General features: G+C 40.3%; 1 long non-coding RNA gene across 2 annotated transcripts; it reads left to right on the top strand.

Annotated features, from left to right (window-relative positions):
* The first annotated feature begins 1,978 nt into the window (after positions 1–1,978).
* LOC109143683 lies at positions 1,979–14,234 on the top strand. 2 transcript variants are annotated; one of them, XR_002043991.1, is made up of 3 exons: positions 1,979–2,084; positions 4,526–4,604; positions 14,140–14,234. It is a non-coding gene; the product is annotated as an uncharacterized LOC109143683 (long non-coding RNA). The 2 variants fall into 2 exon arrangements; XR_002043990.2 differs by lacking the exon at positions 14,140–14,234 and adding an exon at positions 5,712–6,347.
* Positions 14,235–26,416: the final 12,182 nt, after the last annotated feature.

The following is a 26,416-nucleotide window of genomic DNA, read 5'->3' as shown; positions in this document are numbered from 1 at the left end:
CCAAAAGATTTTGGAGAGCAGATCCTTCACTCCAAAACCTCATGAGAAAACAGAATTCCCCAGACTTGGTCCTGCTCCATAAGAAGTCTTTGTACTCTTCACATGAATGCCTTTTATTTGTTTTGGTTACACCTCCCACTAACTTGTTTGCCACTCCCTAGTTCTTATGGTGAAAAAGAGAGCAATTGATTGCTATCCACCTCCTCCTCCTCTGTGTCACCATGATTTTACAGATAAAAGAAGGAAAGGATTCAAGCCTGCCTGAGAATAGTATTTGCAGGCCAGCTGTGGGGTTCAGACTAGACAAGCTGATACATCTGCCCTGAAGCTATGTCTAGAAACACCAAGCATTTGTCTTACAGAGTGAGCACAGCATCCAGCCCAAGAAGCCTGTAGTCCCTTCTGTGTGCTCTTTGCCAAGCCCATGGAGGCTTTGCTGTTCCCCAAGACATGCTTGTCCAACTCCTGCTGGGTGCACGAGGACAAGGAAGTGCCACCACACTGGGGGTCTGCAGGGCTTTCTGGCCTCCAGCAAGGGGCCTTGGGGCATTTCAACCAGGGCAATGGAAGTTACCACAGAGAGGAGGAAAAGCCACCAGAAGCATATGCAAGGAGCCAGCAGCAAGTCGACGTCTGAGGCCCTTCAACAGTAATGTTGCTCACAAGGGTGCAGAAGAGTCTCCTACCTGAGTCCTTAGTGGGGTGGACTAGAGAGAAGGAGCACTACCACTTGCTCCCTCCTGTGACTGCCAAACCAAACCTTCTATGACCTGCCACTGCCAAACATCCCTGCACAGCCTTCAGCCACCCTTAAAAATGTTGCCTGGAGGCCAGTAGCAAACAAGAGCATCCAGGCAGAACCGTGCACAGCATGTGTGTGCACTGCTGCGCATGGGGTCTGATCTCACCCAGAGCACCCCTTGCCATGGCAGGTGAACCCCAACATGCTCTTCTGGTTGACCTATCAGTGGAGGATGAGAAGAGAAAAACAAGGGGTAGGCTGGCATCTGGCCAAGAAGCAAGAGGTTTGCTGTCAGCCTTGTGGCTTCTGGGGAGGTTTTTCAATTATTCTTACTAATTTTTTACATAAGACCGGGTGTTCGGTGAATCTCCTCATCTTGACCAGGCTCTCTAATGAGCACACAGACAGAGACATCCAGCACACAGCCTGGTAGCCTGAACCTGTGTAACAGAGAGGGTTCACAGCCCTCAGTTTGTGTGCTCTGCTCCTGCAGACATGGGAGGCCCACACAGGCAGGGGTTGTCTGCCCTCCATGTCCTCCAGCAGGCCTGTCCCGCAGCCCCAGCCAGCCCCTGCGAGTGAGAGATATGTGGCAGGAAGCCATCTCTCTGCTCTCTTGCAGGCCTCTGATGAACTGAAGATGGCCTGATACACAAGGTGTGGGGGGCTTTCCTTGTACATGGTGACTGTGTTTCAGCTTTCTTGAGCCAGCTCCCGGTAAGAGGCAACGAACTGCTTTTAAATGTTTTCTCTCGGTTTTTTGGCTTCCCAGGAGTGCAGCCAGTGTCTGGAGAGTTGGTAAAGCATGAGCTGGCTTTCAGGGCTTTCGGCTAACTAGCATCCTCTCCCTGTGAAGCCAATCCAACTTGCTTGAACTTCACAAAATAAAGAGGTTTCTTCAGGTGACAATAATAAAGTATTTTTGTACTTTATAGCATGTATTTCTCCTCTCTGGACTTCCAACCCTTGGGGAAGGGGTTTATTCCCATAATTATTTCCTTTCTTGTCCCCTCTGTTTCACACAGCACAGCACTTGAGGGGCCCATGCCTGATGCATGTCAGAAAATTGTTAGTTTCTATAGAGAGAGCCAGGGTTCAAGGACACAAGCCTAGTAGGGTTATTGCATGAAGAATTTCTATTGGTTTATAAGAACACAGAGCAAGGTAGATGACAAAGATATTAAAGAGGTGATGCAGGAAAGACTGGGTGCTTGATGCACTGATGTTCATCTTGCATTTGGTTGAACAGGGAACAGCTGCTCCTGGAGGAACATTTTCTGAAGCAATCACTGTTCTGAGGAGGAAAGGAAATCATCCACTCCTACTTCACCATAGCTGCAAGGTAAGAAATACATTAAAAAATGATATTTTAAAATTCCCAGATAGGGAGTAGAGGTGGTTTTGTTGCAGAGAGCAGGGAAATCTGGTCCAGAGTAGCCTACAGGCATTAAGAAGAGGTATAGATGTCATGAACTCCCACAAACTACTTCTTTCTTAGGATTGCCTTGTGTGGCATTGTTAGGACCCCTGAACCAGTGTGCAGTGTCTTTTGTACAGGAGTTTGACTCAGCAGGAGAATGATGGCCACAGTGGACAAGACTAGTGTGGCCATCTATGTGTCCTGCCAAGTGGATCGTTTGGTCCCTACATTGCAAAGACTCCTTCTTGTGATCAGAAGATCACAACTGCAGCCCTGCAGTGTGGATGGGGTAAAAATGTGGGTCTTGCCTACATCCCCAGCAGAGCCCAGAGGTGAACACAGCCAATTCTCTTCTCTGACTTTTCTATAGACTTCCACAGTTATTGCAGACTTCCTGATTATGTTTTCTTGCCCAAGCCCAGGGGAAGTCAGTTCTGAAATTCCCATTGGCACCTCAGGCTGTTTACCACTAGTTCTACAGCTTACCTCTCCTCATGGCCCTGCAGTCACAGCCCTGCAGTCTTCCACAGATGGAAAGACAGAGTCATACGGTGTAGTAATGAGTCTTTATATGTCCTAATTGTATGGGAGTGGACAGGAGGGGAGAACAAATTATTTTCAGCCTAAAAGAGGCTGAAACTGGGTACTAGCAAGAATGAGCTTATGAGAATAAAGTAAGAATATAGAATATTGCTTACTGAAATAATTTATGGCAATGAATAGGTGAAAAATAGGTTGAATTTTCATTGTGAGGAAGTTGTGTCCTTGTTGGATTTCTTCAAGATAGGTCTGGTCACCTTTCAGCATATTTTGGAGTTAGAGAATGCAGAAGACTTTTAATTATAAGACTTGAGATCTCTCCCAATATTTTTATTATTCATCATGGTCTTCTTGGGTCACTCATAATTTTGTCTTTCATGTAGGCTATTTTGTGTTATTTTACAAGAAAACCTAAGGAAGATCCTTAGGTTCCATCCTCCACTGGAAGTCTGTCTTCTTTCCCCACTTCAATCTATTTGGATGGAAGCCAGACTGGGTTGCATCTGTAATCAAAGATCCTAAATTAATCAGTGTATCAAAAACATGCTGGGACATCCATGTATTGCAGCCTTCTCAGACCTACCATTTCATTCTCTTCTGGGCTGTCTCACACTCCTTGAGAAAGACAAGTACAGCTCAGAAAAGGGTTTGGGAAGGAGTGTGAGGCAACATTTTCTTGACTTTCTTAGTTTCTTGTCTTAGCAATTTCCAAAACTGCATGTTCATTCTGCTTCCTCATGTTTCCCACAGTTTTTTTTGCAAGTAATGGATACTGTTTCTAAGCCAGGGGTATACCATGGAAAGATTCATCTTTTATTGTGTGAGAGGATGCATAATTCTTAATCACTTGTTTTGACATGCGGAAACAAATGAAAGAGTTAAATAAGAGAAAGAAAGTTTGCATAAGAAAGTAGATTGTAGCAGTGCCCTAGGCAACCCAGTACAGATCTCAGCACAAGGGCAGGCCACAGGAAAATGATAATTTGGGCAAATATGGTAGGACCCAGAGTTGCAGACATTTTTTTCATCCTTATCCACTTATCCCGCTGCTCTCCACCCATCTAGCATCTGTAAGTTCTCTGACTCCCTGGGAACAGTGGCAATCTTTTCTGGCATTGGAGTATGGCAGGCAGGAGCTCTTAGTGCTGAGTTTACTTGATGGTCTTAGATGGAAGCATCTGGCAGTTTATTCTTGGTCTGATTGTTGCTTCCTGGGAAAACTAGAGGGACTTTGCAGACAAAAGGGGCCAATATCTTTATAGCTACACACATCACAGGAGCAAGAATTGTGTACCAGAGCTCAGTGTACAAGATCACTTTTTGCAGTTATCCTACGCCAGGTGATTGCATCTGTTACTGGTCATATAGAGAATCTGCAAATATATGTAACCTGAGGTTTGGCAAGCTAATAGGCTTGGCAGATATGTGCACATTCTCACCTGTGAATCTTAGCTCAGCTCTCAAGAGTGACTGCAGTGGTACAGTACAGGCCAGATTCTGATCTCATTTACACCCATGCCAATGCAGAGCAACTCCACTGATGTCAAAATGTAGGTCTAAAAGCTGTCTGCCTGTGGCCTGAGCTGGAGTTTCATTTATGTCCAGCATGAGAAAAAGTTGCATCTAAACTGCTTCCTACAGGGGGCTGGGCATGAAAAACCAGAATAATTAGACAATTGTGAACCAAAGCACAGGCACAGTTTTGGACTGTTTTCTGAACTGGGATAATGTAGTAAATTTATAACTATTCCTTTGCTGGTGGCTGGTTTTGTTTTGTTAATGCCAAAATATCCATAGTAAAGTTTTGCTGGTTCTGATGGTAGGTGGGATGCTCTTTTCAACATTTGCTCATGAGACTTCTGATCTGTGAATGTAGAATACACAGCGACATCATCAGAGGTGGTAAGTCACATGTTATCCAAGACTCTCTCTTCCAAACATAAGGGAGAGTTTCTGGTTTTGCAACAAATTGCCCAATATCAAAGTTAGACTTTCATTTAGTTTCTCAGGGTGTTAACTACTCCAGCTTTGACTCACTCATATTTTAGCAAAGCGGGTCAAAGAGACTTTATATTATGATATATTACACAGCTATTGATACCTTCCAGAATCTTCTGATTTGATCCCCTCAGTCTGGACTGAGATTGAAGATCTGCACAAGTGTTGTTTAAGTGTAGAGACAGTAGATGCAGCTTTGTATTAAATTGAAGAAGGGGCTGGAGAAGGGCAAATGGAGAATGGAAGAAATAGGAGGAGTGTGGAGAAAAGTTTAAAAGTAAGATGAAGACAAGGAGTTAGAAGACTCATCAGGGTCAGACAGAATCTGATAAACTTTGACAAAAGCCTCAAGATACTTGGAGGTGTTTTCTAAACCTTCCAACCTTGCAACATTCTCCCATCATAGTCTGGAGGTGAAGTGATTTATGAATATACATGCTTACACTGTTCTCTGTGATCATCTTGATAAGGTAAATATATCACCCAGCAGGAAGCTACACTACACAATAGTCTCCTTCCTGAGAGAGAAATTCAGTGTTGTGGGCCCCAGCTATCCCTTTCTGACATACGCAGGGCGTGCAGTTTAGTTCTTCATTAAAAAATGTCCCATTGAGATGTTTAAACATAGATCTCCCTGTAAGGGTGAATGCTTTGAATTGCCCTCCATCCAATTCCTCTCCATTTAATTGGTATAAAGCAGCTTCCCCTTGGCTACTTCCTCCCCTGAAATTACATAAGTAGCCTCACTGGAAAGGCATAGGTAAATATTTCACACTGCACATCATGGATTAGGAGCACAGCTCCCATTAACTGGAGCTGGAATCACTCAGCTGTTTTTCCCCTCACACTGTGTTAGAAATGTACCCTACAGGATGGAGAGACTGGGCTCCCAAGTGCCGCCTTATGAAGAAGGTGCGGAACACTTTCATTTAATACTGCATGTGTTTCCATTAGCAGAGTCAATTGCTCTCTGTCCTCAGTTTTAAGACTCCCTGTTTGTCTCTATTACAGCTCTGTTTCCACATGCCTGCCAATCCTCCTTAGTCCTTCCATCTGAGCCTGCAAACTTTTGATGATACAACACCCCAGCATCTTGACTTTAATTTGATTTAAAATTTGTGATTGCAATTATGGACTGAGCATTTCTATGGGCTTACTGCTGCATAGGAAAGCTTTTATGCCCAAGGTATTGTCAGTTTGGGGTGTCAGCTTAAGGGAAGTCAGTAGAGCAGAGGCCTGAGTATCCTGAAACCTGTGATTTTATATCACATGGGGAAACAAATGTGACTGCTACTTTGATTCACACAGCAACTGTCCATACTAGCATGACTCCTTCAGGGTGGAAAATTTATGTATCTGTGTAAATACTAAGCAAAAACCCAGAAGATATTCATCACATATGTAAAAATAGAGCTGTGGTTAATATAGTGTACCCTGTGGTCTGTTACTACTCTGGGAAATGGTGTCTCTGCTGTTTGCATGGCTATGATGTATCTACTTGTGAGATACCAGCATTCCTCCTTTACAATTACATTGCTTGAAGCCACTACACTTTGTTTTTACCACACTCTTCCTTGCCTAGGAAATTTACAAAGAAAATGGCCTGTTCCAAGTAGTCTGGGCAGGCGAGGCCATGTCATGGCAGCTAGTAAGAAAATTAAATTTCCACTTATGAAAAAGTTAAAGGTTTTAAAAAAATCTAATTCAAAATTTTAATTGTCAAAAAAGTAAAATTTCATTTTTATTTGACATTATTAAAATAAAAATATGCATTGAAGAGTTGTACCTAAAATTGTAAAATTCTACAATGGTTTAAATAACCTGAGTGCTTCGCTTTACATTTTGAGCTCCTTTAGAAATCACAGATTAGACTTAATATTTGTATGAATGTGTGAAGGTAAAAAAAATTAATCAAAATTAGGAAAAACATTAGAAAAACATTTTTACTTAAACAGTGTGATGTTTGTCAACTTTATCAAACAGCAACAGTGAGTTGCTGTTTTTTCCCCCCAAAATTTAAATGAAATAAGCCTGCTCTTCAAAGACATTTTGACTTTTTTTAAATCAAATTCCTTAACAGAAATGTCTATTAGTTATTTTCACCAGTTTGATCCAGATCACAGCTGCTATGAAATTCTATATATGGACCACTTTCAACACAAAAATCTTTGCTACCGCCTTGCTGATCTGTCTTTTGTTTTGAGTTCTTTGCTAATAAGTAATGAAAATGTTACAGCCTTACAGCTTGTTTTGTGGTTGCAATTACGTAATCATTATTAATGAAGCAACAATGTCAAAACTGTGTGAAACCGAACTCACATTTAAGCACTTACAATAAACAGATATAAAACAACAGATGTCTCAGTTTTTGTTCTCCAATGATTTCATCCCTTGTTAAAAATAAATGTCTGGTTTAAAAAAGAAAAGGGCTTTTCTCAACTCTTACAAATTAATTGAATCCAGAGCCTGGTAATACAACTAAAGAGCTCTCTTTTTCTATTTTTTTTCCTCCCAAAATTTGTTTGTGAGGATATTGCTATTCAGTAAGTGATAAATTCACTTCAAAGCAATCCAGAAATCTAGGCAGTCAATGGTGTAATGGTCATCTGTCCCAGCTGAAGTGTTAGCCCCTGATAGCAATCAGAGATGTAGCCAGATTGCTAGGCTTGCCTCATGGCTTGAACACTCTGAAAAGATTTTACGACAGAGATGGTTTCTGTCCCCAGTTTTGGTTCAGACAGTTGATACTGGTTAGTCACAAATGGTTCAGGTTTCAGTCAGAATTTGTCAGTAGGGGCAGGGAGGTCTCTAGATCTGGGGAACCTCAGAAAACCAGCGTTTGGTTTTATGTAAACATCAAAAGTCCAGATGCTTATTTGAACCATCCACATCTGTTGAGTCTGCAAAACTTGGTTGGATATTTAGCTGGGATAGGTTTCCCTGCAAGATTTCATAGACCTCACAGCTGAACTTGTGGCCAGAAATACCAGAGCTTCTTTTGGTATTTAAGTACTTTTTATTCCAGTGTTAACTGGGAATGTGCTACATTTAATGAGTGGGGAAGATATGCAAAAATTTAAAAACTTTGCAAAAATCCAGATCTAGTGAACAGACACTGTGAAAAAAATACTTACTAGGAAATGAAATCTCCAGTAACAATTTGTGAAGAAAAACAAAAATATATTTGATTTTGGATATTTTGATTTATCTGAAATTAAAACTCAAAGTACTCTTTCCCATTAAAAAATCTTTGATAAATTTTTTTGGGGAGAAAAAACATAGAAAAGCACTATTATTTTTAAATTTTTATTCAGCTTCTTGAAAGTCAGTGCTCAAATTTAGTATTTGGAGAATACTTTTTTCCCCAGTCCCTCTGGCACTGGAAAAAGTGCAAAACAACTGTCTTTGCACTTTATTGCAAATCTTGCACAATTTTAAACACACAAACCGAGGTTCTTGCAAATTGCATTCTGAGAATATAGCACATTTATGCTTACAGCACTATAAGCAATGACAAGATGTTTTGAACAATCTGTTTTCTCAAATTAGATTAACATCATGGAGAAGCACAATCTGCTCGTTGACACTGAAGGTACAAAAAAGCCCCCAGTGTTTTGTGTCCTCCTTCAGGACGTTGCTTTGGCAATAGACATTCACTGTCTATGTCATCATGAAGGATGTGGTGCACTTTTAGAGCTGCTGTTCTTTAGAAGAGACATCAGGCTCCACACAGCTCTGCTGATAATCAAGCAGTAAAAATACAGGCAGGAATTGAACGTCCTTGTCAGCACTGTGCTCTCTGGTCATACAATACAATGCATTCAATCCACTTTTAAAGGTGATGGGTGAAAAACTACCTACTACATTTGTCTGCACTAAACTAGCATTACCTAATGAGCCTTAAGTCACTACTTCCAAAAACAATCACAGAAATGTCACCAGCACAAAATATTTCCTAAGAGCTAATGCAATATTTTTGTGCCTAGTGCTCTTGAATCTTTACTGGGGAAATACAGACTTTCCTAGCATAGCTGAAAGTAACAATAAGGTTCCCCTTTTGTGCAGACATTATTGAAATCATATCAAGTTTGTGCATAGTGTAAGTAGTTTCATACTCACATTCTTGCTGTTAATCCCAGAAACTACCAATTAAACTTCCTTCTAAATTTATTACACACCTTGTTCTGCAAAGCACAATTTTTATTATCTAAGAGAGCAAACCCAAAACCCAGGAAACTGAAACTGAGAGTGACGTATGATTTTAACCTTCAATCAACATGAACATACGTTACTGTTTTGTTTTGCTGGGTTTTGCACATTATAATTGTATTTACAAAGGAATTCCTTGAAAGCATATGTTGTGTTGAATGACTGTATGCAAACAACTTTGGAACTAGGGAACTTTGATCTTTGACTTACAGACTACAGGGCAAAGGTTAAAATCATGAGCTTTGTTGTCCTGTCGGCAGCAGTTCCTTTTGAAGCTTCCTGCTTCCAGTGAAAGTGATATGCAGTTATATACAAAAATCTCAATGTCTTTGGTTGTGTTTGTAAAAGAAAAAAATATTGATCCTGTAAATTTTAGTATTTGATCAACCTTCTTAGATAATATGAGCAAGAATCTGACTGTTCTTGAATGTGTATACATGTAGAAGTTAAAATGGAGCTATGCTCAAAAGACTTATTTGCATACATAGGTAATGTGCAGAGAGAGAATCTTGCTGGCTATTTGCAGATTTACATAAGGAAATCTGGTTGTTGTGCAGACAACTACTTATTTGTGCAAGATGAAAGCCCCGTATAATAATCCAGGTTAGAAAAATTTGATCGTAAGAGACTTTTTTAAATACTTAGACATTGTCATTCCAATGGGTTGTAGACATTTCTTAACAACTCTGCAGAAATGAGACAAAAAATAAAAAGGCTGTTGTAGCTGTAATGGGAATTCACTGCGTGAGACTTTGCACTGCCATGAACAACCTATATTTATATTGCCTTTTACATAAAAAATAATTAAGTGTGCTGAAAGAATTTACTGAAATCTTATAATATCAGGAATTTTGAGTGCCCCGGAAAAGTGGAAACTTCACAGTTACTCAGACCATAAGGCTGGGATACTTTCTTACCCTCAAGCAAAGCCATGAATGGCATCTACTCCTTAAGAGGGTGTCTGAGGCAGACCTTGCAGACTAAGACACAGGGCAACAATCAATGCTGTGAGATTCTTTGCTATTAATTGGCAGAAATCTCGTTTATGTGTTGCTAAAGAATTACAGCTGTTTCATACAATGGGTAATAAATGAGCAGGACAAAACAAATGAGTGGAGCAGTCCTGTCCTGCTCCACCCCAACCCTGGTATTAATTATCTAGTCTCTTGCAGCATGTCAGTCCCATTAACTTCAGTTTGGCGTTTCTGTGTGCAAGTATTTTAGACCAGAGCAAACATACTGGTGACATAAGCAGCAGCCAAACAAATAACTAGAGTGTAATTTTCTGAGAAGTTGTGAGTAATTAGAGCTTCCTAACAATCTCTAATTTGCTCCATCTCTTTTAATCTGACACCCTCTCAGTCACACAGACTGTTCCACACCTTTCTTTTCCTTCAGCACAGAATGTTACAAACACTAAATGCCAAAATACGGCATGAAATGTACCCCATTACAGCTATTTTCTAGCGAGGTTTGGCTACTGTTTTACTGCTGAATTTGACCTAGATGCATACATGGCAAATACAGCAATCTTCACTGGTTCTGCCTTTGCTGTGTATTTTCCAGCATGTATTTTCTCATTGTGGTGACTGGGTGCCTCCCACAGGAGCCCCAGGTAGTAGAAAAGCCTTGTTTACACAAAACTCCAATGGAAAAAATCCAAGCTGCCTTCTAAACACTTTAAAGTAACACTTTCTAATGCTTCCTACGGGTGATGTTGACACATTTACAATGTTGATTTAAAGAGTAGAGGGAACACAGTTCTTCCTGACACCCCACATGTAAAGTTACTGGCCCACCCTGTCACTGGAGCCACACTGAAATGACTGCCAGCAGATCTCAAGTGCCAGGTACATAAAAGTGAGCAAACAGGCAGACGGTGACCTCCGTGGTTGTGGAGAAAACCTTTGAAGTCTCCCCTGCTTTCTGTCCCTCTAGGGTGGAGTCGCAGTCAATATGAAACACTGATCCTGCAGTTCCTGAGATATTTGGTTCAACAGTTCCTGAACTTTTTGTGAACCATTTTAGCCCAGGTTTGCTGTACCAAAATGCAATTTAAAGATTTCCTCCATTTCTTTACCCCATCCTTCATTCACTGTCCTTTGTTGGAACTAATCTGACTGTAAAGCTTTTTCAGTCTTCAGAAGTTCTAATTTCTCAATCACCTGGTCTGACATGATCCTGATTTTCTTCAATATTTCGTCTTCTACCCCAGGGAAATTTATGTCTGTTCCTGGCATTTGTCTCTTATCTTCCTTTGTGAACATAGAGGGGAAAAATTAATTTAATTTCTCTCTTTCTCTCTCTCTCTCTCTCTCTTTTCTTCTCTCTCTCTCCCTCTCCCTTCCACAGTGAGGTCTTCTTCTGTCAATAAATTACTCCTGCCGCATCCTGGAGGCCAGCTATCTCTTCTTTCCATGTATTTCTTATGGCTGGGGTTTTTGGTGTGGTTTTTTTTTTGTTTGTTTGTGGGTTTTTTTGTGGTTTGTTTTTTTTTGGTTTTTTTTTGTTTGTTTGTTTTGTTTTGTTTTGTTTTGTTTTGTTTTGGATTGGGGTTTTTTTTGGGGTTTTTTTGTGGATTTTTTGTGTTTTGTTTGGTTCGTTGGTTGATTTTTTAAAACTTACTATTCTTTTTCTAGATAGCAATGATTTTCCATTCTTCAGGTTTCATTTTCTTACTTTGTTTTCTTTCCTCCATTCTTTCCATTCCTTTCCATTGCTTCTAGTCCTTTCTGTAGTCCACTCTGGACTTGATCTTTTAAATTTTTCATGTCCTTTCTTCACCTTTGATTAGTTTTTCATTTCTTTGTTCTTTATTAGGTGTTGGCAACTCAGTACTGTAGGTGGCATTTTCCTTTTTTTCTCTCCCTTCTCTCATCCCTAGTCCATGCTGAACCACAGCCCAGAATGATGTCAGGAGAGCATTTAGACACCTTTCCAAGATTTGATACTGACCACTCAGCTCATTAAAGGTCTTATGATATATTTTGCAAGAATGGGTGCATTAACCCCCACATTCTGGACCAATTCCAAATGGAATGATTACTTACTGCCTACCCAGACTCCCCTTACAGTATCAATGGGATAGATTAATCTTTACTTGACCTGTAGCATAGCATTACTATCAGTATGTACCACTTTCTACACCAAAGGTGGCAGAAGGGAGGCTATTTTTCTGTTATAGGAGGTTCTTTTCTGATTTCACAGTGCAAACAATTTTGAAAGGAAGTACTGCTTTTTCTTCTTATTCCATTTTTTTCCCCCGGTAATTTGTAAACAGAATTCTTGCATAGTCAGTGTTCAACCTGCAGGCAGTACTTCCTTCCTCCTCCTTTTCTCCATCCCCACCTGGAATATACTGCTTAAAAGTGACATACACTGTTCCTATTTTCTTCTCTTTAGACTCTTATCTTACACAGTTCAGATGATGCGCAGGTTGGACTATTTACATCCACCGCAGCAAAATCAGCTTCAGACAGGAATTCTTGCAGTGGCCTCCAGTTACATGTATTTAGAAGGAGCTGCAGTCTTCATAGAAAGCATTAAACTCAAAAGATTCATCCCATGAGTTAATGTATCAAGGAAGTGCTTGCAGAGGCGAGGGAAGAGTAGGAGAAGAAAGCACACTGAGGCGTAAAGTTTGTTGTCAGTCCATATAGTATAAATGGAAGCAGCAAGCTGTTTCGTCAAAATAGGTGTTTGAGAAAGGCTTCATGAGTGATAAGAACCAGAGAGAAAACATTTCTAGGAGTGCTGAAAGCATCCCTTAAGGTTGAGAGTGAACTAATAAGGCAGCAGTTTATTTAGGTTCAACTCCCATGACTAGTTTGTGACCTTTATGCTCTTCTTTATTGTTCTAAAATAAATGGACAAAAGTGTTCCTTTCTGAATTCCTGTTGTTACTAACAGCCACATTCTGTCCACATGGCTCCCACCATGATCTGACTGGAGTGTAACTGTTGACTGACCCCAGATGAAGAAGTCTTCTATTACAAATTCCTTGACTTCCTTTTCACTTGATTCCACAGTATAGCATTTTGACTTCTGAGATGTTGAAAAAGAACAAACTTCTTTTCATACTATTTCCCCTCCTTTTTCCCCTTTTCTAACCTTCCTGAACTCATGACTTGCTTTACTTGTCTAACCCAGCATTACCTAAAGTATACAAGGCCTTTGCCTGACCACTATCCATGAACTTCCATTTTTCATCAGTTTTTCCTCCCCTTCCCTATGGCCTTTTGTTATCTATTTTCCAGCTGTTCACCTGTCTTGCTACTTTATTTCCTTCTGCTGTTGTGTGTGTAACACTACTGCCATAGATATATCTTTGGACTCTTCTTCCTGCTAGCCTGAACTCAGCATTATAGTTGTTTCTGTTCCTCACTGTATGTAGCTTCCAGACAGTCCATTTTGTCTTTTACCTGTACTGATTTAGTGTTGTTTCCCTATGCCTAAACTGTGGTCGATCCCTTTATGAACGATTTTGGAAGGATTACTAAGTGAAAAAAACATATGAAAAAACAATATGAAAAAAATTTTATGCTGAACCACAGGAAGTTTCAAACCACAGGATTTCTCTTCCTAAGAAGGCTCAATTAAAGAAATGTTATTCATGGACAGACCCTGTGATCCTTTAGTTGTCTAGATGGAGTCCATTTGGCCATTTTTGTTTCGGATATTTTCAGATCTTCCTGACAGTGTGAATGCTGATCATCATACACAAATCAGCGGCTTCCAGACTCAGGCAGCTTGCTTGCTTGCTTGCTTGCTTGCTTCCCTCCTTCCCCAGAAAACAACAATTAAAAGTGGCAGCAAAATAGAGTATGGTGAAGATTTGTACCAGAACTGAAGATCTGTTTTACAGCATCTTATTTTCTGTTTGGAATAATTGTTTACATAATGCATGGTGTGATCAGATGTTTCTTTAATGCATTCACAATTGCTTGGCTTCTTTTGCATAGTGAAGGATCATGCTATGTTATGTCTCATAATGTTGTTAGTGAACATAACACAATACTGGAAATGAAACATGACAGTTAAATGGCAAAATACAAATACTTAATTTTAAATTAAGAATACACTATCAACTTAATTAACATCTCTCAGCACCTTCAAGGTTTTATTTACAAACATGCTGGGCCAAATTCTTTGCTCAGTTGTAACCATGCAAACATCTATTGTATATGTCTGAGACTTAATTTTCTGCTGTGTCTGCACTTTATTTTTATAGACAATGTCAGCTATATTCCTTTCCAAGGTGTAATGACAGAAGATGAAATGTGATTAAGATGGGGATTGAGCAGGAAGTATATTGAAGGCATTGGTATGAGGTATGTGACTGCAAACAATGAATGCAGAAAATGCATGGTTGAAAACAAGGCTGAAAGGCTCAACCCAGTCTCATGAGTTAAGGGATTTATGAGTGAAAAAGTGATGTGTCTGAAAACAAAAGGAGGAAGGAACTGGTATAGGGAAAGGGACTCTTCCCTGGCAGTCATTCTCATGCATGCAGCCTTTATGCAGTGGCAGCAACTGCTGTAGATGACCTTGGCTTTGCTTTTATGGTCATTTTGAAGAAGAATGACCTCTGAGCCTAGGCCCACCAGGCTTGGAAGTTCTTTTTTCAAAGAGGCCACTCTATTATGGATAAATCTTACTGGAAGGAAAGGGGACATAGACTGTGATGTCATTGAGGTGTGTCTGAGAAAGTTAACCTTGTTAACCTGAAAATCACCTGGCCCTGGTGAGGTTGCATATGTGTGTGTGTGTGAGGTAGTGGGTGTTGCTATTTATCTTAATCTACCAGCATCTGTGAGTCTTGTCCTGTCTTGTCAATTTCTCTTCTGAAAGTTCACAGTGCCCTGCCTCTGAACAAACCAAATCCTGGGAGACAGGCTTTCACTGTTGTTCTTTGTCAAATGTACAATCCTGTGGGAAAAAGATGGAATAAAGCCACAGAAAATCTTGAGGATGGAGTATTGGTACATGCTCCATATCATGAGATGTATGTAATTATAACAACTTAAAACCATAGTGAAAGGGTGTAAGAAGTCCTTACACTGTACTCACCTACCCTACTTCTTCTTAAAACCACATGAAAAATGCAGCCATTCTTTCAGAAGGGCTCTGTCAAAACAGGTGACTTTTTTAAACTTGTGCTTTCTTTAGTTTATAATGTATTAATAAAGGATTTTGGCTTAAGTGATTTCCTGAGAGGAACTATTAAAAGAGGCAGAGGGAAAGGTTCTGATGAATGCAAATTGCTGTGTATACTACATTTTAACATCTCCTAGAAAATGTAAAAACACAGCCCTTCATGAGGAAGAGCAGTTAAACTGTATGGCACGTAAAAATGCTTTCAGAAAGGTTTGATCTTAGCCATTATTTTAGTTCATTAAAGAAAATGAAGTAATTACTTTTTAAAAAGAAACATGCATAAGCACATTACCAGTTGAAGTACACATACTATGAGTACTTATAACTGTTTTTCAAGAAGGCAGGCAGGATTTAACTGGGTGTTGTTTTCTGTTAAAACACTAAAGGTCTTTTTTTATGATAGGTTCAAAATTCTCAGCAGCTATCTTGTTGTGTGACAGGAGTTTACAGCATTAGTTTCACCAGACAAGGACTGGTGGAGTAAAATTAGTCATGTATGTAAATTATAATCATGCTGAATAGTTGTATGTGCTCATTTAGCCATTTTAACAGTGTGTGATGTTATCCTCTCTGCAGGACTAATAAGCATTAGCCATAATGAGGTCAGTCAGTCAGTCAGGCATTATCATGGGATTTAATTGGGACACTGGTCTCTGCTGAAGTGAAAATTAATAACTTTTGTCAATGTTCTGGCGAAATGTTCTGTCTTATTAAACTATGAGGGTCAATTAGAAAGCATTATGTAATAAAGTCCCCAGCAGCAGAACTCAAATTGAGTTATACCACAGTCATTATTCCAGGACGATTGCATTTGAAAATGGAAAACCGGCATGCCATATGGAGGGCGCAGGTTATATTTACAAGCATTGCATGTTAAAGCTTCGGCAAGAAGGAAACAATTAAATGTAATACTGAAATAAATCAAAGCACTGAAAGTGCCATGTTGTGCCAGGCGCTTAATATAGCCAGCATACCCCTAGATGCGACTAGGCCAAATGGCACCTGTTTATAAGCCTTGTTTGGGTTCTGTCAGACAACGTCCTCCCTCTGGATTGCTCTGATGATTCAAAGTCTGGGGCACACCTGGAAGGCTCAGCCAGGCACGTTGACTCATATAAATAACAGTTTATTGTATGGCTATTAAGACCAGAGATTGCTTTTATTAAAGTGCAGTTATCATGATACATCAAATTAAAGAACTTTTAAAGCATGTTTAACGGCCTCCGATATTCCCTGTTCGGTCATGTTTTACAGTACTTTGAATGGGGGAGATACAAAGCCTCTGTCGGTGCTAGCATCTAAAGTCAATGCCAGCAAAGATGCAGAGAGGCCAAGAGGGAGGCAAGTAGGTTTTATAGGGACAGTGACAACCTCAGAGGAACACACAATCAGTCACTTTACTGTTTCTAAGGATTCTCTCTTACCAAAAAATTAGTAGTATCTCATGCTAAGCTCTTTTCCCCAGAATTTACATCCCAAACACTGTTGGAAATAAGTAGTAGTATATAATCATGAAATTGTTAATGTTGGAAAAGACCTCTGATATCACTGTCTCCAGCTGATAACCTAACACTGATTAAATAACTAAATTTCCACAGGTGCCACATCCACATGCCTTTTGAACACTTCCAGGGATGGTGATTCCACCACTTTCTTAGGCAGCCTGTTCCAATGCCCAACCACCCTGTCAGTGAAGAAATTTTTGCTGATATTGAACCTAAGCCTGACCTGATGCAAGCCGAGGTGTTGGAGTACCCACACATTGCAATGGAGGAGGGCTGCTCATCCTCTGCTGTCACACAAAGACTCCCCATGAGTTCTGTGATTTGCTCGGCGTGACGGTGGGCCTGTGTGTCTCCGACTCCTTCTGCAGGAGGAAGACACTGGTGCTACTGCTGGGGAGCACACCACCAGGCAGGGTGCCTGTCCTTCAGTGGCTCCCTCCTGAATTTCTGTATGGCAGGGCTACCTGCATGGTGCAGCTCCAAGACTCAGCAGAGCTCTGCAAATCCACTGAGCATCAGCCCTGCCAACCCAGAGGACTCATGGCCTCCTCCTCTCCTGCCAAACCAAAGCAAGCTGGGATCTCCCAGAATGGGTCTTCCAGGAGTTGATGGACCTCCTGCTTGCTCTCCCACTGCAGGAAACTGCAAGCCTCCCTGCAGAGAGACATTGTGATGGAGAGCCGTCCCCAGTCTATGTTCCAATTATTATTCACAGATGTGAGGATGATTTTCTAAAGGACTCATTGTTTGGCCTAACACAGCTGCCAGAGACAGCCACAGTATATCTTGCCCTGCATTTTACAGAATTGTGCAAGGGCTGCGCATTTCTGGGAGCCATAGTCCTGAGGGTGAGCTCTGATCCTAGCTTCTGGTGCTTTAGAAAGTGTAATACCAGCCTCACTGGGAGGATATTTTTTTCATCTGCAACTTTACAGTCCCACAGGACTTGACATGATTATTGCTGACAGTGCAAGCTAGGTTAATTTTTACTGTGGGGTTTGAATAAGATGAACTGAACTTCTGTTTCATTTAGAACTGTTCAATTAGGGCCAAGCATGTGATTTCCAACTCAGCTGTAAACTGACAAGCAGAATCAGGCATGATTTTCCCCTTGCTCATTCCAATTTGATGACAGTATGGCTTACGTTGACTGTTTTGGTGTTGCTTCTGATTTACACTGGTGTGAGAAGAGATACAGGCTTGTTAGCAACCCATCCCTCATGGAGTGAGAACATTTTGCAACTTAGCTCAGAGCAGCTGAGAATGTCAATATATTTGATAAGCATTTATGAACAGAGCCTCAGTGCTAGCCTCAGGAGATCTTCTATGGTGGAAAAAGGTCATCAGCTAGACTGTTAAAGAAGCACTACTAAGTTTAGACACTTTATTTTTCATTGCCCAACTTCACATTCTACAGTTTGAAAAAAGTCAAACATCCCTTCACCTCTCCTCCTGATGATGATCAAGGCTGCTGAAAACCACTCTCTCATAGTCCCAGTGTATTGGTGAATGTCCCTGACAGCCAGATTGTCTCCAGCAGGGGACTTGTTCTGTCAAGGCTGGTCCCAGCACCCAGAGATGGCCATACACAGTTCTGTGCCTAAACAACAAGACTGTGCTTTCTCTCCTTCAGATTCTGCAGGATAGCCTGTCATCTTTTCTTTCTCTTCAGCCTTTGAAAGTCACCTTATCTCTGATTTTCTTTCCTGGACAGGAATAACACATGCAGAAGGTTTCTGTTTCTGGCTGGTGTGGCTGTGTGTTTTATGTTAGACTCACATCTACACATATGCGCACACAAACATGCATACACACATATCCATATATATCTCTACACCCACAGATACATGCGCCTTCATGCTCACTTGTGGAACACCACCCAGATGCAGTGGTTCCAGTTTGCCATTTGAAAGCAATTAGTGTTTATTATTGTAAGCATTTTCAACATAGGGAATACTTTAAAGACAACAGCCCTGCTAATTGCTTTCAAATGGTGAATATCAACATTTTCACAGTGGTGCTGCATAGCCTAGGCTGCATGGATGCAGATGCCCTCAGCCTCAACAAAGATAAGTGCACATTCATTCCCAAACAGACATACATCTGGCTTCACCTCCCCACTGAAATACTCACAGACATTTCCCAAGGAAGTTCCTTTATTATTTTCAAGTGCACAGGACATCAGAACTTTTAGCTTCCCTCTGTGTTTTCCCCACCTTTTTTTTTATTTCTGTGAGAATAGTGTCAGGCGCTTTTGTTGTTGTTGGAAAGATTAAGTGGTTGGAAAAGTGCTGATTCTCTCTAGTCATTTTACACCTACAGCGTTTAGGAGACCTTAACACAAACAGTGCCAGGTCTCAGTGCTGGGCTGCCTGCTTCATTCTTTGGCAAAATGATAATATTTTGGCAGAAGTGCCCTATGTTAACAAAGAAAAGTTTGATTAATCAGCAGGAGGCAAGACTTGGGAGAAAAGGCAGTGGGAAAGAGAGAGAGACAGACATATTCTAAAAAGCCTAATCAGTATTAAAACAGCTTTAAAAAGGAATAAAAATTCTTAAATCTCTTTGATGATATTCAAAGAGCCTTTTTTAATATATGAGAAGGCACATTCTAAATTCTTAACACTGCTAGTGTCACCAGCCCTTTTTTCCACTAAACCATTTTAATTCCATAATTTAGAAGGTCTTGAAAAGTAACAGGATCAAACTGCAGTGTAATTGGATACACTGTGCACTTCCAGTGTGAATTTGGGTCCCTGGTAGGCACAAGAGATTTCTTTCTTACTTCTAAGATCACATAGAGTGTACTCATTTGAAAGGAGAGAGAGATACAGCAGCAAAGTAAGCTTTTTATAAGGTGGATGAACTAAGTGTGCTGCTGGAAAACACTCGGCCATTTATTTGGCACTGACAGTTTCTTTGTGATTGGAGGGAACACTATCGACAGGGAAATCAATGTGGGTTTACTAAAGAACGCTGAGTGATCAGGGAGCAAAGAAGCAGTCAGACAGGAGTGGCAGCCCTCTGCACTTCCTTCAGAAACAAACAGGTCTAGACATTTTAGTTCCTTCTTCTGCTTTTCCCCACTTTTCACAACCAGTATGAAGTGTCTTTATGCTCAATTATTAGTTCTGCTGATCTGAGCACTGCAATAAGTGGAACTTTGGATGTGGTCTGTTTCTGAGAAGCTCGGTAGAGTTGCAAACCTGGGGTCCTGCAGGGCTTTTAAAGACAGAAGGCAGCAAAGAAGGAGAGTGGGAGAAGAGAAACATCTGAACATCTGCTGGAAAATCCTAACTGGTTTGTTCAGCTGAGTTCAGCAAGAGCAACAGCAGAGGAGTTGGCAGGTGTCGCCACACTGTAGATGGAAATCACTGCAGATGATCTTGAGATATAAATAAGAATATTCTGGACATTCCCTATACCTCCTTCCCTCCAGACTATTTTTGCTTCCCAGTGACAGCAACTTTATCGTGTGATAGTTAGCTCAGGGGAGGTATTAAAATAGATAGGAGCAGGCTATGCTTGTAAGCAAATTGCTGCATGTATCAAAGATGCCCTATCACAGTATACTGTTTTCTTTAAAATTACTCTGGAGGTGAAAAGTAACAGAAACTACCAGTCTTCCCTTCAGGAATGAAAATATTCACCTCTCAGACAGACTTGTTTAGGGTCAGGGGAAGGAGAAGAATTAATAACATTGCATCCTTTTTTCTCCAGAATTTATACAATATGAAAATACCAGCTTTGGCTTCACTAAGTGTTCCTCTCCCTCTCTCCCTCTCTCCCCCTCTCTCTCTCTCCTCTCTCTCCTCTCTGATTCTCTCTGATTTTCCATATGTGTTCATCTCTGTCTCAGGCACTATGTGTCCCTGTTACTATAATATCAGAGGATTTCACACACATATATACCTAATTTTGAAGAGGATCTCTTAACTTATTCACTCATTGCATTTTCCCTTAACTTACCCTATTCCTGGCAGAAACTTTCCAAGTCTAATCAGTCAGCAATCCTAGTCAGGGCTTTTTCAACATTTACTCAGCAGTTCACAAGTATGTTGGTTTCATAGAGTTTCCCACTGTACCATCTCTGTTCTACAGCCTAGCCAACAGGCTCTGGACAGCAGGACAGCTAGATCCAATAAATCTGAGACCTGTCTAGGTGCTTCATTTATCAAGAGGCCTAATTTACCCAGGCCCTTTAGACTAATTGCAGATTTGTAAAAAATGCTGATAATGTAGAACAGTGCATTGTGAATGTCCCTTGCCATATTTCTGCTAATGTGTTTCATCTGGAGTACATAAAGAGACAGGGATGCTGATTTTAGACACAGCACTTTGGGGCTAATCCAGTTAAATGATTATCCCTAAAAATCTGCAGTGATGTCATTTTCCCTATAGAACTCTGCCAGTTGCCTTGTTTGCTTTATTGTGAGAACTGCGTGATCCCAGGCTTTAGAAATTCACTCTATATTTTTGTTCTAATGCACTGTAACTTTCTCATCCCACTCTCCCAGCTACCCATCCCTTCTTGTTTATAATAACCATGTTGACAGAAACTCTGGCTCGGACTGGCTTTTGTGTATACACAGATAAGGAAGACGTACACTCCTTTGTTTGGTACATGCAGGTATCCGCTATGTTTTTCTCAGTGTGCGATTTCTTCTTTTCATTCCCCTAATTTCTCAGTTTTCTCCATAGACTACTATTCCACAGTGTTTTGGTCACTTTTATCAACACTTTGCTTATATTTGGCCACCTCTTCTGCACTTTGCTCCAAGATTCATCGCCTCAACTTTTTTCTAAGCTTCTCGTCTTCTTATCCGTCTTCTGTAATGCCAAATCACTGCTCCACGGATTTGCAGCAAACTCAGCTTCTATGTTCTTTCTTAGATACCTTCTCCTTTCCTTTGGTCCTGTAATTCCTTTGTGGTTTCGTGTGTGTTCCAGGGAACTGCATTGGGCACACTCTGACTCTCTCTCTTTGTTGTGAGAAGAATCCAAATTTTGTTTTGAAAATGTCTCTGTCATGTAACAGATACAGTGCACCCATTGATCCAGAAGCCAGCTGATCTGTAATATAAAACACTAACAAATAACACTATAATAATCATCATTATTATTACTTTAAAAGATAATTTTTATAAAGCATCCACACAATTTTCACTATAGCTGAGGGCAGTGCCTAGGCAGTTCCAAGTGTGCTTCACTACTCCATTGACATGTTAAAGCTGATTTTTGCAGCGTGGATTTTGAGGGGAGACCAGCATCTGGAGTAAGAAAAACATCAAGAGATCCTTATTTTTCAGGAACCGGCTGTACAGGTCTGTGATAAGGCAGCCTCAGGAATTTGGCACTATAAATATTACAAAGCTTTTAGAGACAGTCTTATGGTATTTGTTTATCTGACACCAGATTCTTCATAAACCTTCCACGCAGATAGAGGAAAGCAATAAGGATGTCTTCTCAGGTATCCCAGCAAGGCTGTATGTGGCCTATCAGTGTTTAGCAAGAAGATGCAACCAAGTCTGACTGCTATGGTATTGCAAGGAGCCTGCTTTAAAAGTTTTCTCTTGTTTTTTTCCCTGATGCCCCTCAAGTATAACCCAAGAGTTCAATGAAAGAGTACATGATGAGATAAACCCTATCCACACAAGGCAGGTGGATTTTCAGAGTAGAACAAAGAGGGACCTTATAGGCCAAATAATGTTAGAGCCTGTTGGCTCTCAGGAGGGGAAGGTCATCTCTCAGGGAAGTCACTAACATCTGAAGACTGCCAGCGAAGGTTCACTCAGGGCTCTCTGCAAAGATCCTAGGTAAGTTTTCCTCTTACCATGTTTCTTCTACTACTTTGATGTATACTTATATATTCTTACGCAATCATGCTGCAAGATGGAATAGACCAACAGGATTCTTGACTAGGAACAGTGAAAGAAGCAAAGTTAGAGGCATTGTTTAGAGTTACAGTATTTAAACCCCAGAAATATCCCTTTCTAGCCAAAAGTTCAGCTTTGCCAAGCACTGCAGTCATTAGGTTGATGCAACAAGATGCATCTTATGTAGCACAATCCCAAGATGAGTGTCAGACCATATGTATGCACATGGACACAGTAAGAGCCTTGGATTTCTCATTTATATTACAGGGATGAAGGGGAATTATCTGAGAAATTTCTTTTTTCCCCTCTCTAAAAATTGCCCTTGCAGTGTGTTATCTGGATAATCTCCACTTCTAGACTTTTGCAGGCAACTTCTAGACTGTAGAAGAGCATTCAGGGGGGAGATAGGAACTAATGAAAGTCTGGCTGACATTTGGATCATACTCGTGCATTTATCAAGATTATCCCAAAGGCATATGTCACAGAAAGAGAGTAGTTTTTCCATATTAAAGATGGCATTAACCTTCTATCCTATCTTGCTCCCTCTGCTATTCCCAAATTCTGTAAATATTTCAGATGTCTTCTGCACCACTCCCCCACCACCCAGCCCTGTTAAAAATGGCAAGATGATGAAAAACTCAAATTTAATCCACATCTTTTTCTGTCTCTAAGGTAATTAAGTCTCATTCATTTCTTTGTGCTTAGAGTCAAAGGTAGCTGATTGTTAAATACCCACTTCAAGTTGCTCTTCTGACTCCCAAAGATGCGTCCGAGCTCAAATAATCCCCATACAAGTGCCTCAGAAGCTTTCATCAGTCAGTGTTCGCTCCATTCTACTTTTCATGCTGCTTTGCCATTCACAAAGGTATTGTGGACAAAATTAAATAAATAAATGAGGTCTCTCTTTTGAGGAAAGGTTGGGACTTCAAGGAAAAAGCTTTTATTTGCAAGTCTGGCGTGGTGTCAAGCCACACTGATATCTGGGAAATGTTCACTACTGTACATTTTCACCCATTTGCCCATTCTCCAACTGTGCGAATGCTGCATTTAATAGTTATAGGGGCACTGTTGTTCTGTACCAAAATATTTCATCAGGAGATGAGAGAAATCATTCAGCAACTGACTAAGAGTTTTGGTAGTAAATGATATAGTAGCTGTCATGGAAAGTCAATAGGAATTTTATTGTAGATCTCAACAGCAACACATACATATTAATAAGTCCTTATCTGGCAAATACTTTAATTTTTAACTTACCAAGAGGAGGATATTCACCCTGACCAGAGATTTCGACACGCTACCCTGCCTTATACAAACTTTCCCAATCAGCAGCCAGGTCCTGGACTAGAATCATATAGGTCCAAGTCAGGCCACTTCAACACAAGCTTTGACCCAACCACTCCAAAGAACTGTCACTTGCTAAATGAGAACAATGGCTCTCATCAGAACAAAGACAAGAGAATATTTTGGCCCACAAAAGCACCAGTAAACCAAGCAGACTAAAACTGTGTCTTAGAATGATTCTACTTAGAAGTAAAATGAGTCCATATATCAAGAAACTAGGTAACCGAAAAGAAAAATTATGATTTGAAGGTTCAGAAGTAGTTTTCCTATGAACCTTTTAGGCTGTATATAAGTAGAAGAAAATCATAGCAGCAAGAAGACTTTTTTTCCTTGTATTGATTTCTGCTACATTTCTAGTGACTTACTGAGTAGATAGCCAGAGGCAATTTATAAGTACAGTAACACCAGCAGACTCCAGAGCACTGGGAGAGAAGTGCCACAGGTTGTACCCAACACAAGAATAGTTCAGTGCAATTGCTTCACCTTACCTATGTGGGTGAAATTCAGTACTAGCCCCTTAATTTCAGTGACATAGGGCATTTTATACTGACTGAGGAACTGGGCTAAAGTACTTTCAGCAGCAGACTTCAGTTAATTTTTTTTCTGATATTAAAGTGACGGAGTTAAACAAAATGCATGCTATCATTTTACACCGATTTAGTAAGAATAGGATTATACTTGGTTAAGACTGTCATTTTTCTTTGTAACTACTTGTACTCTCCAAATTCTTAAAATTCCATCTGTCCTTCAGAAAGTCAAGCCATTACCTTAGACATGAGTTTCCAGCCCTAGTGGAAAAGAACCCAGCAAAATCAGTAAATTAAGTTCTCTTCATTCTTGCACTGATGGAAGTTTTAAGCAATTTCAGAGATGGAGTTTATTGGAGTTATAATACCATTGATGAGAGTTTCATACCTTACAGAGACTATATATTAATGTAAGATTATTGCCTTTTGTGTGGATTTTTGTGGCCAAAAGAAGTAAAATACCTTTATTCAAGTGTTTGTTAATATCATTGATTTATTTGTCCTTACAAAACAGCATGAGAAAAAATAGGAAAATATTTGGAAATGCTTTTTTTCCTTCCAGAACTCAGAAAATGGAATTGCCCTTCAAGACTGGTTGTTAAAGTTGAATCCCCTAAATTATAAGTATAAATAATATACAGGAAGATTGACCTCTACACAAAAAAGGATGTGAAATCTCCAGAGACTGAAGCTCAGGAGAACAAGCTCTTCCCACACTTCTTGGTGAGCAGGTTATAGAAGCTGCTTCATCTGAGGATGCATAGCTTCTGCTTAGTAGAGCTGACCAGAGAGGAAAATGAAAGAGCCTTTTCTTTTAGAGGGCTGCAATGTGTGTTTTGGCAACTCTTACTTTCCCTCTTCTTACTGAGAAGACTCCCTATTGCACCTCTCCCTGAAGACTGTTGTTAATCAGTGTCAGCCCAGTGTGGTCATTCCCGTGCATACATTGGTTCAACTTGAGACCAGTTCAAGTGGGCAAGTCCCAAGACAGACTTGTGTCACTGCTGAGGATACAGGGACCAAGTGTGCTACAAGACTTGGCCTGCCTGAATCTGGACTGCAAGGGGGAAGGCTACTGCTGGGATGTGAGGGCAGAGAGTATGAGCCAGCCAAAAGTTCTGTGGAAGAGTTATCTATCATTCATGTAACTGTTGCTGTATTGAGTCTTTGGTACCTTCTCAAACCCTAAAATGTTACATGTTCTGTGCATAGCTCTGGGATTAGCAATGGCCAAATATTGCCTATTAGAAAATCCCACAAAATTTTTCACTGATTCAAAGCATTTCTGGAGAAGGGCTCAAGATATCTATGTTTCTGGCTATACAGGACATGCAAGACTCTTTAAATAAACTCCATGACTGCTCACAATATCTGGCTAAAGGATTGAAGTTAAATACGCACACAGGTGGAGAAAAAGCTTTTGTCCTGATTTAGTGACTTTGTTTTCATCTTTAATTAAAAGACTGGAACAGGTATACCAAAAGAATCAGATTTCATTCCATTCTTGGTCTTTCAGTTTTTCAGCTGGGTTTACTCTTGATATAGTCTGTTGAGAACTTCAAAAGGGAACACTGCAAATCATTGTCATTTGTATTCAATGATGGTAGCTGATGGCATCTCACCTCCTGAGCTAGAAATTTTCAGGTAGCTGAATATCCTACCATCATGTTTTATCCTTACGAGGAAATGCATGAAAAGTTAGAAGTTTTGTTAAGGAGAGATACAAACTCAGCTCACAATTCCTGGAAGATTTTCTCTCCCACAGCTCTTCTGTTACAACAGCCCTTTATCCTTGAAGGTGCCAGGGCCTTGCACCTTGAAGGTTCTTTGAAATGTAGAGAATTCTCTTTGGCTTCAGCTGGAGAAGTCTCAAAACCTACCGCCAAATGGTCACTAATGCCTTAGGCTTTGGACCCAGCCTTTAAGTCTTTGCTTATGTGTGTCATCTTGATAAAGTTCCACAGGACAACTCACATGAGTAAGTGTCTGAACAGCTCACTTTCTTTGTGTTGCTTGTTAGTGCTTGTGTGCTTTGATATTCAATGTGTCTATATCACCACACAGCATTTTATTTTTATTTTCATAAAATACTTGAATTAAAT

The sequence above is a fragment of the Corvus cornix genome, chromosome Z (assembly GCF_000738735.6).
Source record: "Corvus cornix cornix isolate S_Up_H32 chromosome Z, ASM73873v5, whole genome shotgun sequence".
NCBI lineage: Eukaryota > Metazoa > Chordata > Aves > Passeriformes > Corvidae > Corvus > Corvus cornix.
This window is presented reverse-complemented; position numbering and strand designations above follow the sequence as displayed.